General features: G+C 40.6%; 1 long non-coding RNA gene across 1 annotated transcript; it reads right to left on the reverse strand.

The window, feature by feature from the left end:
- Nucleotides 1–479: 479 nt before the first annotated feature.
- LOC134483633 (uncharacterized) lies at nucleotides 480–9480 on the reverse strand. The gene is made up of 2 exons (XR_010060458.1): nucleotides 4905–9480; nucleotides 480–983 (listed from the first exon to the last, which is right to left on the reverse strand). It is a non-coding gene; the product is annotated as an uncharacterized LOC134483633 (long non-coding RNA).
- Nucleotides 9481–12436: the final 2956 nt, after the last annotated feature.

Raw genomic sequence — 12436 nt, forward strand, 5'->3', positions numbered from 1 at the left:
GTGTTACATTAGTCATGCCATCGTTTTTTTAACTGCTAAAAACAAAACAAAAACTCCCTCCACCTGTAAAAATAGAATGAATATTTTCTGTATATTTTAATATCATGTCTTAGGAAAAGGAATCCAGCAACCAAAGGGATGGACACCCCTTCGTCCTTTGGTTGAAAATGACGCTATGACTCCCCTCTGGAAGAGCCCGGGATGTAGTAAGACAGATGGAGATCTACAAGGAAACTTTGAAGAAATTTGCTTCCTATGCTCCCCATAAAGAGCAGTGAACCCCAAGGAGAAATTCAGCAGAGATTCAAAACTCTTTTCAGTCTCAGGTTTTAAATGTCCCAGGAAGGATCCTGCAGGATGAAGTAGCTAGGACTTGTTCACACCACTGTTCTTTCATGTATTATGGGATGGACTCCTTGTTTTCTATCTCGCCCATTACAATGAAGAAGTTGTACTCATGTCCAAAGTACTGACAAGACTTTTTTTGACAAGACATGACATTTTACTTTGCTGGGTGTTAATTCTTTATGTGCCGAGCAGATGCATCTATGGTAATGATAAGGGTAACAATAATGCTTCTCTGTTTATGTTGTTTCATTTATTATGATATGGTAAGAGGAAATTGAGAGTTGACTTTTCTCAAGAGTGGCATTCTTCCCTGGTTTTAAGCTCTGAGAGACAAGTAAAATCCACACACCAGTTAGATGCTAATGAGGCCCCAGTAATCTCTCTTTAGAAAAGTATCTGGTTGTGGCAAACATAATTTTGGCAAATTGTGGAAAGTGCTGAGGCAGAGGTTCATAGTGTCGACAGATCGTAACTCTTCCTATGATGCCGAGTATGCAGAAAAGCCACTGGCATTCATTCCGAAGCATGATGTAGCTCAGCAGAAGCAGCCATGCAGCCTGGGTTCACTCTTGGGAAAACTCATGGCCCAGCCAGGAGAACCACACCAAGTTCAAACAAAACTTCAAGGCCGATTCCTTTTGGAAACATGCATAAGTTTTTCATGTTGACATTGTAGTTCAAATAATCAAACAAGAATAAGACGTGTTCTTAGTTTTAAGAAATTACCATTATTTAGCACTTAAGAAGCTGCATCAGGAGGATTCTAAGTTTGAGGCCAGCTTGGGCTACTTAGACTGAGACCCATTACCAAAACAAACAAACAAACAAACAAACAAACAAATGCCACATTATTTCATAGTTTGTGTATAGTAACGTATGAGAAGTGTAATAATTTTTTTTATCACTGTAGTGAGAGAGTCAAGTTTTCCTAGGGGTAATCTATGGTATATACTGTTGAAAAATGGCAGTTTCTTTCCTCAAGGGATGGTTCTTCCTGATTAAAGTGACAGCTCCACATTCATGAGCTAAGGTGGACTCGGAACATGGGAGAGAGTGTGTGCAACTGTCATTGCAGTTGTGGTTTACCAGATCCAGAATCTGCCTTGTAATATACATTAAACTTGTTTTAGGTGGTGCCTTAATTAGGGTACTATTGCAGTGATTAAACACCATGACAAAAAGGAACTCAGGGAAGAAATAACTTATAATATGGCGTCCACCATGCAGAGAAGGCAGGACAGGATCTCAAGGTAGGAACCTGGAGCCAGGAACTGGCACAGAGACCAAGACAGAGTGCTACTTTCTGAGTTGCTCCCCCTAGCTTGCTCAGTTTGCTTCCTTATCCCACCCAGGACCACCTGCCTATGGGTGAACTGGCCACCATAGGCCAAGCCATGTCATATCAACCATTGACTGAGAAAATGCCTCATGGACTTGCCTGCAAGCTAATTCCATAGCAGCATTTTCTTGATTAAGATTCCTTTTTCCCAAAGTCAAAATATCACTATTTGCAAATGATAGGATAGTATATTTAAGTGATCCCAAAAGTTTCACCAGAGAACTACTAAGCCTGATAAACACCTTCAGCAAAGTGGCTGGGTATAAAATTAACTCAAATAAATCAGTAGCCTTCCTCTACACAAAAGAGAAACAAGTTGAGAAAGAAATTAGGGAAACCACACCCTTCATAATAGTCCCAAATAATATAAAACACCTCGGTGTGACTTTAACCAAGCAAGTGAAAGATCAGTATGATAAGAGCTTCAAGCCTCTGAAGAAAGAAATTGAAGAAGACCTCAGAAGATGGAAAGATCTTCCATGCTCATGGATTGGCAGGATTAACATAGTAAAAATGGCCATTTTACCAAAAGCTATCTACAGATTCAACGCAATCCCCATCAAAATTCCAATCCAATTCTTCAGAGAATTAGACAGAACAATTTGCAAATTCATCTGGAATAACAAAAAACCCAGGATAGCTAAAACTATCCTCAACAATAAAAAGACTTCCGGGGGAATCACTATCCCTGAACTCAAGCAGTATTACAGAGCAATAGTGATATAAGTGTATGGTATTGGTACAGAGACAGACAGATAGACCAGTGGAATAGAATTGAAGACCCAGAAATGAAACCACACACGTATGGTCACTTGATTTTTGACAAAGGAGTCAAAACCATCCAATGGAAAAAGGATAGCATTTTCAGCAAATGGCGCTGGTTCAACTGGAGGTCAGCATGTAGAAGAATGCAGATTGATCCATTCTTATCACCTTGTCCAAGTGGATCAGGGACCTCCACATCAAACCAGATACACTCAAACTAATAGAAGAAAAAGTTGGGAAGAATCTTGAACACATGGGCACTGGAGAAAATTTCCTGAACAAAACACCAATGGCTTATGCTCTAAGATCAAGAATCAACAAATGGGATCTCAAAGAATGCAAAGCTTCTGTAAGGCAAAGGACACTGTCGTTAGGACAAAATGGCAACCAACAGATTGGGAAAAGATCTTTACTAATTCTACAACTGATAGAGGGCTTATATCCAAAATATAAAAAGAATTCACAAAGTTAGACTGCAGGAAGACAAATAACCCTATTAAAAATGGGGTTCAGAACTAAACAAAGAATTCACAGCTGAGGAATGCCGAATGGCTGAGAAGCACCTAAAGAAATGTTCATCTTTAGTCATAAGGGAAATGCAAATCAAAACAACCCTGAGATTCCACCTCACACCAGTCAGAATGGCTAACATCAAAAACTCCGGTGACAGCTGATGCTGGTGAGGATGTGGAGAAAGAGGAACACTCCTCCATTGTTGGTGGGATTACAGACTGGTACAACCATTCTGGAAATCAGTCTGGAGGTTCCTCAGAAAATTGAACATTGAACTACCTGAGGACCCAGCTATACCTTTCTTGGGCATATACCCAAAAGATGCCCCCACATAAAACAAAGGTACATGCTCCACTATGTTCATAGCAGCCTTATTTATAATATACAGAAGCTGGAAAGAACCCAGATGCCCTTCAACAGAGGAATGGATACAGAAAATGTGGTACATCTACACAATGGAATATTACTCAGCTATCAAAAATAATGACTTTATGAAATTCATAGGCAAATGGTTGGAACTGGAAAATATCATCCTGAGTGAGGTAACCAAATCACAGAAAAACACACATGGTATGCACTCGTTGATAAGTGGATATTAGCCCAAATGCTCGAATTACCTAAGATGCACAGAACACATGAAACTCAAGAAGGATGACGAAAATGCAGATGCTTCACTCCTTTAAAAGGGGAACAAGAATACCTTTAGGAGGAGATAGGGAGGCAAAGTTTAGCACAGAGACTGAAGGAACGCCCATTCAGAGCCTGCCCCACATGTGGCCCATACATATACAGCCACCAAACTAGATAAGATGGATGAAGCAAAGAGGTGCAGGCTGACAGGAACTGGATGTATATCTCTCCTGAGAGACACAGCCATAATATGGCAAATACATAGGCGAATGCCAGCAGCAAACCACTGAACTGAGAATGGGACCCCCGTTGAAGGAATCAGAGAAAGGACTGAAAGAGCTGAAGGGGCTCAAGACCCCATATGAACAACAATGCCAACCAACTAGAGCTTCCAGGGACTAAGCCACTACCCAAAGACTATACATGGACTGACCCTGGACTCTGACCTCATAGGTAGCATTGAATATCCTAGTAAGATCACCAGTGGAAGGGGAAGCCCTTGGCCCTGCCAAGGTTGGACCCCAGTGAATGGGATTGTTGATGGGAGGGTAGCAATGGGGGGAGGATGGGGAGGGGAACACCCAATAGAAGGGGAGGGGAAGGGCTTAGGGGGACGTTGGCCTGGAAACAGGGAAAGGGAATAACCAAATGTAAATAAGAAATATCCAATTTAATAAAGACGGAGGGGAAAAAAGACAAAAAAAAAAAAAAAGATTCCTTCTTCCCAGATGACCCTACCTTTTACTTGCCCTAAAAACTAGAGGACAGATAGCTGAACACTTGCATTATTCCTTGGAAGACTGACAAGCTTTCTCTGAAGATTTATTGGATCAAAATAGTTTGATTATACTCTGTCCTTCATTTTCTAATTACAAATAGACTTGATTTATTTTAGTTTTTAAGACTTTTGCCACCTGGTAACCTTGAATTGAAGCTAGGATATTCATTCATCTTGACAGAGGCATTCCACAGACAATGTGTTTGGAAGAGCTATGATTTCAACTGATGTTATAATTATGTTATCTATACAAAAACTTTTCAGTTAATCTTCCAGCAACATTGATCATAGTGCTACAAAAATTAAGACTGCTTTGAAGGGGGAAGAAGTTTCAGTGATTTTTTTTTTTTGCAGCCTTCATCTGATGATGGCTGAGAGTCCAAGGCTTTTTAATTCTTTTTATAAACACTTTTCTGTACCCAGAATAATCTACCTTATAACAAAGATTTTATAGTCATCATGACTGATAATGAGTTAGCAATCATTTCTCCCTTGAATGATAACTTTAATAGGAACATTGTTACAACTCACCACAGATGGATGGAGTTAAGTCATGGGTGCTACTTGCACTGAATCTTGTTTCACACGGTAGGAAGTTCTTTATTTCAATCAAGTTCAGAACCACAGCCTGCTGTTGAGGTCCTCCAAGGTTACTGTCCGTGCCCACCTCTCACAGTCAGCATTATACTGGCCATGATCCAACTGAAAACAGAAACCACAACAAGGATTTAAACAAAGAAAATCCCTGTCTTAGCCTCTCTTCCTGTACTGTGATTAGACATTCTAAGGGAGAAAGAGCTTATTCTCTGAGTTCAAAGTGCAGTCCATAATGGCAGGGGATCAAGGCAGTAGGAGCTTGAAGCAGTTAGTCACATCATGTCTGTAGTCAGAAGAACAGAGAAGTGGATGCATGTTTCCTAGTGTTTGGCTTCATCTCTCCACTTTGTTCAGAGATCTTTGTCCACGAAATGCTGTTACCTACCACTGAGATGTGTCTTCTCGCTTTGATGGATATTCCCCTGCAGGTATGCTCAGAAACCTTTCTTTCAGGTAGTTCTAAAGTCCTTCAAGTTGACAATCAACTCTAAGCATCACAATCTTATGTAAATCACGTATCAGTAGGTATAAGAATTCCCTGGGCAGGTGATCCTACACTGTGTGTGAAAGCCAGCTGAGTATGAGCTCAATGAGCCAGAGGCAATGCTTCCTGTGGTTTCTGCCTTGAGGTGCTCTGTGAGGTTCTGTCTGACTTCCCTAAATGATGCGCTGTAACCTAGAAGCTGAAACAAAGCCTTTTCTCCCTAAGTTGCTTTTGGTCACAGCATTTTATCACAATAAAAAGACACCTGGGGAAAGGCTGCGATGTGTTGATTCCAGTGGCAAAGGAAGATCTCTGGTCTGTTCAGGATGCTATGACACAAGGCCACAGACTAAGCTGCTTATAAACAACACACGGTTATTTCTCATAGCTCTAGAGGTTGGAAGTCCAAGATGAAGGCATCTGCACAGTCAGTATCTGGTGGAAGTCTGTTTCCTGTTACATAAATCATGTTTTCCTACAGTGACCTCACACAGAAAGGGGACAAGGCAGTTCCTAAGGTGGTTTCTTTTATAAATACATTAACTTCATCCTGAAGGCTCTGCTCTTGTGACCTGCTCATCCCCAAAGTTCCCATCGAGAAAAACTATCCTAGTCATAACTTGGATTTGATGTGTTGTTTTAATTCCATTTCTGATGCTATGATATAGAGTCCAACAGAAAGCGACTTAGACGAGAAAGGGATTTATTTTAGTTTACAGTCTCAGATAATAGTTTATCATTGTGGAGAAACCAAGGCAAGAAATTCAAACAGATTACATCTACAATAAAAAGCAGAGAAAAATGAATGTGTACAAATTCACTCACTCATGTGCTTGAGTCAACTCCATTTCTCCATTCCTGAATAGTTTATGATTTCCCTGCTCAGGGAATGGTGCCACCCACAGTGAACTCTGTCTCCCAACATCAATTAACCTAATTAATCCTTACCTCCAAGACATGCCCAAAGGCCAAGCCAACGTAGACAACTCCTCATTGAGACTCTCTTTCCAGTGATTCTACATTAAGTCATGTCAGCAATTTAAGCTAACCATCACACGTGTATTACAGGAAGACACAAATGTTCAGACTATAGCAGAAATTATTTGTAAAGAGTTAAAGAAAACAGTTTTGTAGATGTTTAATGTTACAACTAAGAACCAATATTTTTTCTCTTTAATTGATTGAATTTTTATCAAACCTACATAAAAATATCCTTCTCAGAGGTGTAGAGATGAATGTATTCTACGTTGAGTTAAAAAGTTCAACATTGAACTTACTATTACTAGGTTTTGTGGTGTTGATATGGACACATTTGGTAGAGTAGAACACATCATAGGTAAAATTATGATTGTATTCATTCAAGAAATACAGAGAAAATTATTCTTGCAATTGGGTGGCATACACATATAAACATACTATATTGAGTGAACTGTCACAGCTTGAAACAACAGCTGCAGCCAGCATCAGAATTTAGAAACATTTTAATTAACACAGCTGACTATGAATGCCTATTGATTAAACTTACATTGAACACAGAAACAAAACTAAATAAGTCCAAGACAACGCACATTTTGCAAGGTGGTGTGTACTTCTTTTGTTCTTTTTTAACTGGATTTTAGAAGTGTTTCAGCATTCAGGAGAATTGCATCGTAAATCAGCCCGCTAGTCCCTTGTTGGCACTGAAAGATTCTTCAATTAAAAAATGATTAGTTGAAAATCTTCTATCAAGACACTCATGTGTTGGAAGCCAGAAGATTTCAGGTTTTGCAATAAGTACAAAGGCAAGATGATTCCAACCAAGTCAGGGAGATGAGAGAATTAAGTGACGAAGACCTCAGACAGCTCAAAGTCCAGTTTTGAAATCCTGCAAATTACTTGTAGGAACAATCTTTTGATCAAGCTCCGTTTTTGTAATTGGATTATATCATGTACTGGAATGGAATGAAAGTCCTATGACTTCGTACATCTATTTGGCAACACAATAGAATTATGAGCCCAGAGTTTATTTTTATGAGTTTTTGCCTTGTAAAATATTTGGTGGCAAAGAGAATCTCGAAATTGAGGTAAAAAGCCATTATCTGTCCAGTGCCTGACCTCGTATGTGAACACACTTCCTAAGGGCTAGAACTGATTGTCTCAATCACTTCAGACATTTCTTTTGGGTTGATTCGATTCATAAGCACCCAGTGTCAATGTATTTTCTCAAATATAATGTTATACATTACAGGACAGAGGAAACACACATCCATTTCTAACATTATTAGAAACATTAATTTGAAGATTATTTGAAGATTAAAGAGATAACATCAAAAAAAGTAAGACTTTCCTTGAAAATATATATTATGTATGTAACAGATCATTTTCAGCAAACATGGGATGTTGCATATTATTTTTGGTGTTAAGATATTAAGATATTATAATTTTTATATTTTTCTTTAACCTATAAAACTATGATTTATTTTATAGATGAAGTGATTTTTGCAAAGAATTTCTGCTAAGAAATATTTATAAGTCAACCAGTTTAAAGCACATGCCAATTTGTTGAAGGTTTCTTTTCCTTTTATATTTTTCCCTTTTTGTCAGTTAAGACTGGCCTTGAACCCAGGTACAAGTCACAGACATTTTATTTCTATTGAATCGTTTGAATCCATTTTATAAAGTCATACAGGAAGTCAGTCTAAAAGGTAGAATGTCACCAAGGCTGCTCTTGAAATTCTGACTTCCTTTCTTCCTCCTTCCAGGTGCTGAAATTGAAGGAGCAGTTTAATGACTTCTTGAGATATATAATTTTAATCAATCTTAATATCCTCCTTTGCTCTCAAAACTGTCCTGACTTGGAATCTTAGAGTGCTAGGTTGTAGTTATAAAATTCTACCATATACTAGGCTGTTATACTAGATTCTAATTTTCTCCCTGCTCTGGAAAAGGTAAAAGTCCAGCATTGGAGCAACCCCGGTCTGCTTCTCATGCCGACTCCACTCCTGGCTTCCTCCTATCACCAATGCTTTGGCAGGCCACCCCAAGTCTTGAGATGGCAGAGACAGAGTCCAACATTCCTGGTGTGGCTGATTGAGGCATGAATGCCACTTCTACAGGTTCATCCCCATGATCCAGTGTCATCCATACCATCTCTGATAGGCCTCAACAAATACCATCAATAGGGTCACCACTTCAAAAGACAAAACTCAGTTCATTAAACTTTTACTTAAACCTGTAGCCCTATATCTAGGAGTCATATCGTAGAATAAGAAGTAACAATGGTGTTTCATACACACAGTCCTTATGTGTCCGTAACCACCCAACAGCCAGGTTCTCAGACACAGGTGAACGTGCACCTTTCCTATAATGTCTGTGGTCTAAAACAAGCCTCTTCATGCCCTTCTCCTTGTCTTTGAAAGCCTCTCAGTTAGCTGAGCACTCTCTCAGCTGCTCACTTTTAAAGACACAACTCCTGCTTTGCATCTTGCTAGGGTGCATGGGCTTCTGTAAGGCTGCTCTGAAGGCCTTTTGCAGGGTCCCCTCACTTTACCATTGTTAGGAACTCTCACACTTAAGTGGCTCAGAACTGCTGGTTACAAGAGGCTAGGGATGCCACCCAATGGCTTTCTATGGTCTGAAATTAACCTGAAAATAATTTGAGGCTTCTCTGTTCCTTCCCAGTCCTCCCTGCCCTTGCCTAGTAAAATGAGCAGTGGACGCCTTTCCGTGGGTTCATCACCATCTAAGGACCAGTCTCCCCCTCTCTTGATCCTGCCTCCCAGAGTAACGTCCTCCTTTTGGTGAAGAGCTAGCTCTAAGCACTGCCACGTTATTTACACGGACACAGTTTAAAATGTGCTTCTCATTTTTGACAACATGTTTTTGGACCCCTCTACCAAACAACTCACACTTACACTCAGATGCCTTGGGTTTCCAGATTCTTGTGGCTAATACAAGTTTTAAGATAATAATTCGGATGACTTCACTGCTTACTGCATCTACTCTCATCTAAATAACAGAGCCAGGGTCTCCATGAAGCAAGGCAAGGACGAGAGCCTAGGGAGGGGACAAACCTTAGTTATTACCTCAAAATGTCCTGCCAAAAATGCAGGAATTTGAAGGATTAAAAAAAGTTTTAAAATTATTTATTAGATCCCCTGTTTTATAGACGCTTGTGAGACCCAACTAGAGCAAATGCTTGCTTTTAGGATGACCTGCAGCACTGGGGCCACATTGACATTCACCTCCTTCAAGCCAGAATGCTTTCCAGTGATTGACAGCTGCCAACTCCATCAGTTTTCCCGAATTACCCTCAAAATGCATCTTTAGGAATTGGAGACAGTGTTCTGCATAGAGTAGAATATTCTGCATGACACGATTCTCCCATGAAATTTTGTGCATTCGTGAGTGTGTGTATGTGTTGTATAAAGGGTAGCTTCAAGTTTTCTTCAAGTACCATTCACTCCTCCCCCTCCTCCTCCTCCCCCTCCTCCTCCTCCCCCTCCTCCTCCTCCCCCTCTTCCTCTTCCCCCTCTTCCTCCTCCCCTCTTCCTCCTCCCCCTCTTCCTCCTCCTCCTTCTCCTCTTCCTCCTCCTCTTCTTCTTCAGATAGAGTCTCCCACCTCCCCCAGAATTTGCCAAGTAAGGTGAGCTGGGTGGCCACTGAGCCACAACATACATTCAGTGCCTGACTTTCCCCAGTTGTTTCTGAGAACTGAACATGGGTTCTACTGCTTGTGTGGCAAGCACTTTCTAAACCAAGCCTTTCTCTAGACCTTTGCACTAAAAGTTTGCCTACTCTGCCCTCCTGTGGGTATGGGTGTGGATGTGGGTGTGGGTTTGGGTGTGGGTGTGGGTGTGGGTATGGGTGTGGACTTGTGGATGTGAGTGTGGCCTTACCCCCCAAGCACGGGCGATTATCCTGGGCTTTCTGACCATCCAGGGCATTTCTTCTGAATTGTGTATTTTGTTTGTGAACGTGTATCCAATCTCCAGAGCCTTGGAGTGTCATAGGATGGAGTTGATTTAATAATTCATACAGTGGACAGGAAGGAAAGTGACTTATGCTTTAAAAAGTGAAAGTCTGAGTCAGTCTTCTCCTTTGGAGCAAGATATAGAACTCTTAGCTCCTCCAGCACCATGCCTGCCTGGATGCGGCTATGCTCCTGCCATGATGATAATGGACTAAACCTCTGAACCTGTAAGCCAGCCCCAATTAAATGTTGTCCTTTATAAGAGTTTTTAAAAAAAAGTGAAAGTCTTTCTAATTTGCGTATAATCTAAACCTTAACTGCTTATTAAAAACATTTTTTTCTCACAGAGCTGGATCAAGTTTCAACCCCAAGATTTTCCATTGTAAGCAACTTTTAATAAAGATGCAAATGACTTTGGAACCACATCTCTTCTAGCACTAACACACCAGGATGCTAACCTGCTCTGTGCTTCCCTTTGTGTTTTGGCAGAGCTACAGGCAATCACATTAGAGCTTTGGGTAAAGTTGTCCTAGAACTACCTTATGGTGTCAATGCTGAACCTGTCAAAAACCAAGTTTAGTGGGTTTTTTTCAGACATGAATTTTTTTCTCTGTGACATTTTCAGGTAATCAGCTCCTGCCTTAATTAGGCCCATGGTCACTGAACACCATTAATTTCTTCCTTCTTTGTTCTTCCTCTCTGAGAGAAGTGGAAGACACACCTGCAGCAGTATTTCACTTCAGGAACCCCAGGCAGCCTAACTGAGTCCAGTCTAATCATATGCTTTTATTTCCCTGGGCTCAGTATTCATTGAATCCCCCCTCAAACATCAGATCTTGATTCACAGAAACTTCACACCAGCAGCTTCAAGCCAAGTCTCCCATTTCCAAAACCTTTTACTCTAGCAGGGCAAAACAAATAAACAAATCTATTAAGGATGCCATTGTAAATCCAGGGCCCAAGTTATTTACACATGGGAACACAAAATAAGGAATAATAGAAAAAGTGATGCAAAACCATGATGATTTATATAATTATTTCCTGCCACGCTTCATCTCAGCAATGCAGGATTTATGGTGGTGCTTTGCTTTACAAAACAAGAATACATTGTATATAAACCAGAGTGCAAGCACACCAGCTCTGTTTAGCAACCAGCCAAGGGCTGGTAAACTGCCTCCGAGTCCTTAGCCCACCCACCAACAGTGGGGGAAGGGCATGGAGCTTTTACCCCTGTGTCAAAGGGAATTTCATTTTCTAAACAGACCTCGCCAAGTGGGGTCTTCAAGTATTCAATACCAGAGTTTATTCTGTAGGTATCTATTTTGAGAAGTCATTACTTCTCTTTGTCTCTGTCTCTGTGTCTCTCCCTATCTTTCTCCCTTCCTCTCTTCCTCTCTCTCCTTCCTCAAATTTTAACACAATGAAGTAAACTAGAAACATAGTAAAAACAACCACCCTTTACTTGCACAGTCCTTTCTCTAACGTTTACAAATTCATTTTTCACTGGATGCTAGTTATAGCCCTCAGGGAAAGAGAAGTCTTCTGAAGACACCTGGGTCTTTCAGTGTAAATTTAACTAGAACAGGCCCACAATGCTCGTGGTTGACTGAGCTGAAATAATTCTGATGGCATTCTAATTCCCAGATCTTCTTCTGCCTTCCCACTAAAGGGCAATAGTTATATGTTCTTGGGGTGTTATCCTTGTGGTAGAACTATGGGATTAAATCAATTATAAGAGGTTTACCCATTGTCTCAAGGGGACAGCATGCTAATAAGACTGCTCTGAATGTTCTTAGATTTGGCAAGTTTAAAATGAAATCATCCTCGCCTTGCAAGAAACCTCTTTCCTGGGTCTCACTCAAAACAACCTTTCTTGCCAAGTCGGCCTATAGCCAGTAGTGAGCTCCAAGGGGAAGCCCCAGTATGGACCAGCAAAATGACTCCCCTAGTAAACTGTTCCACCAATGACATAGAAGCAAGGCCACCTTGCCTTCGTGGTGGCCTAAGTCTTTGACTTGCATCTTAGCCCTT

The sequence above is a fragment of the Rattus norvegicus genome, chromosome 19 (genome assembly GCF_036323735.1).
Source record: "Rattus norvegicus strain BN/NHsdMcwi chromosome 19, GRCr8, whole genome shotgun sequence".
In the NCBI taxonomy this organism is placed as follows: Eukaryota; Metazoa; Chordata; class Mammalia; order Rodentia; family Muridae; genus Rattus; species Rattus norvegicus.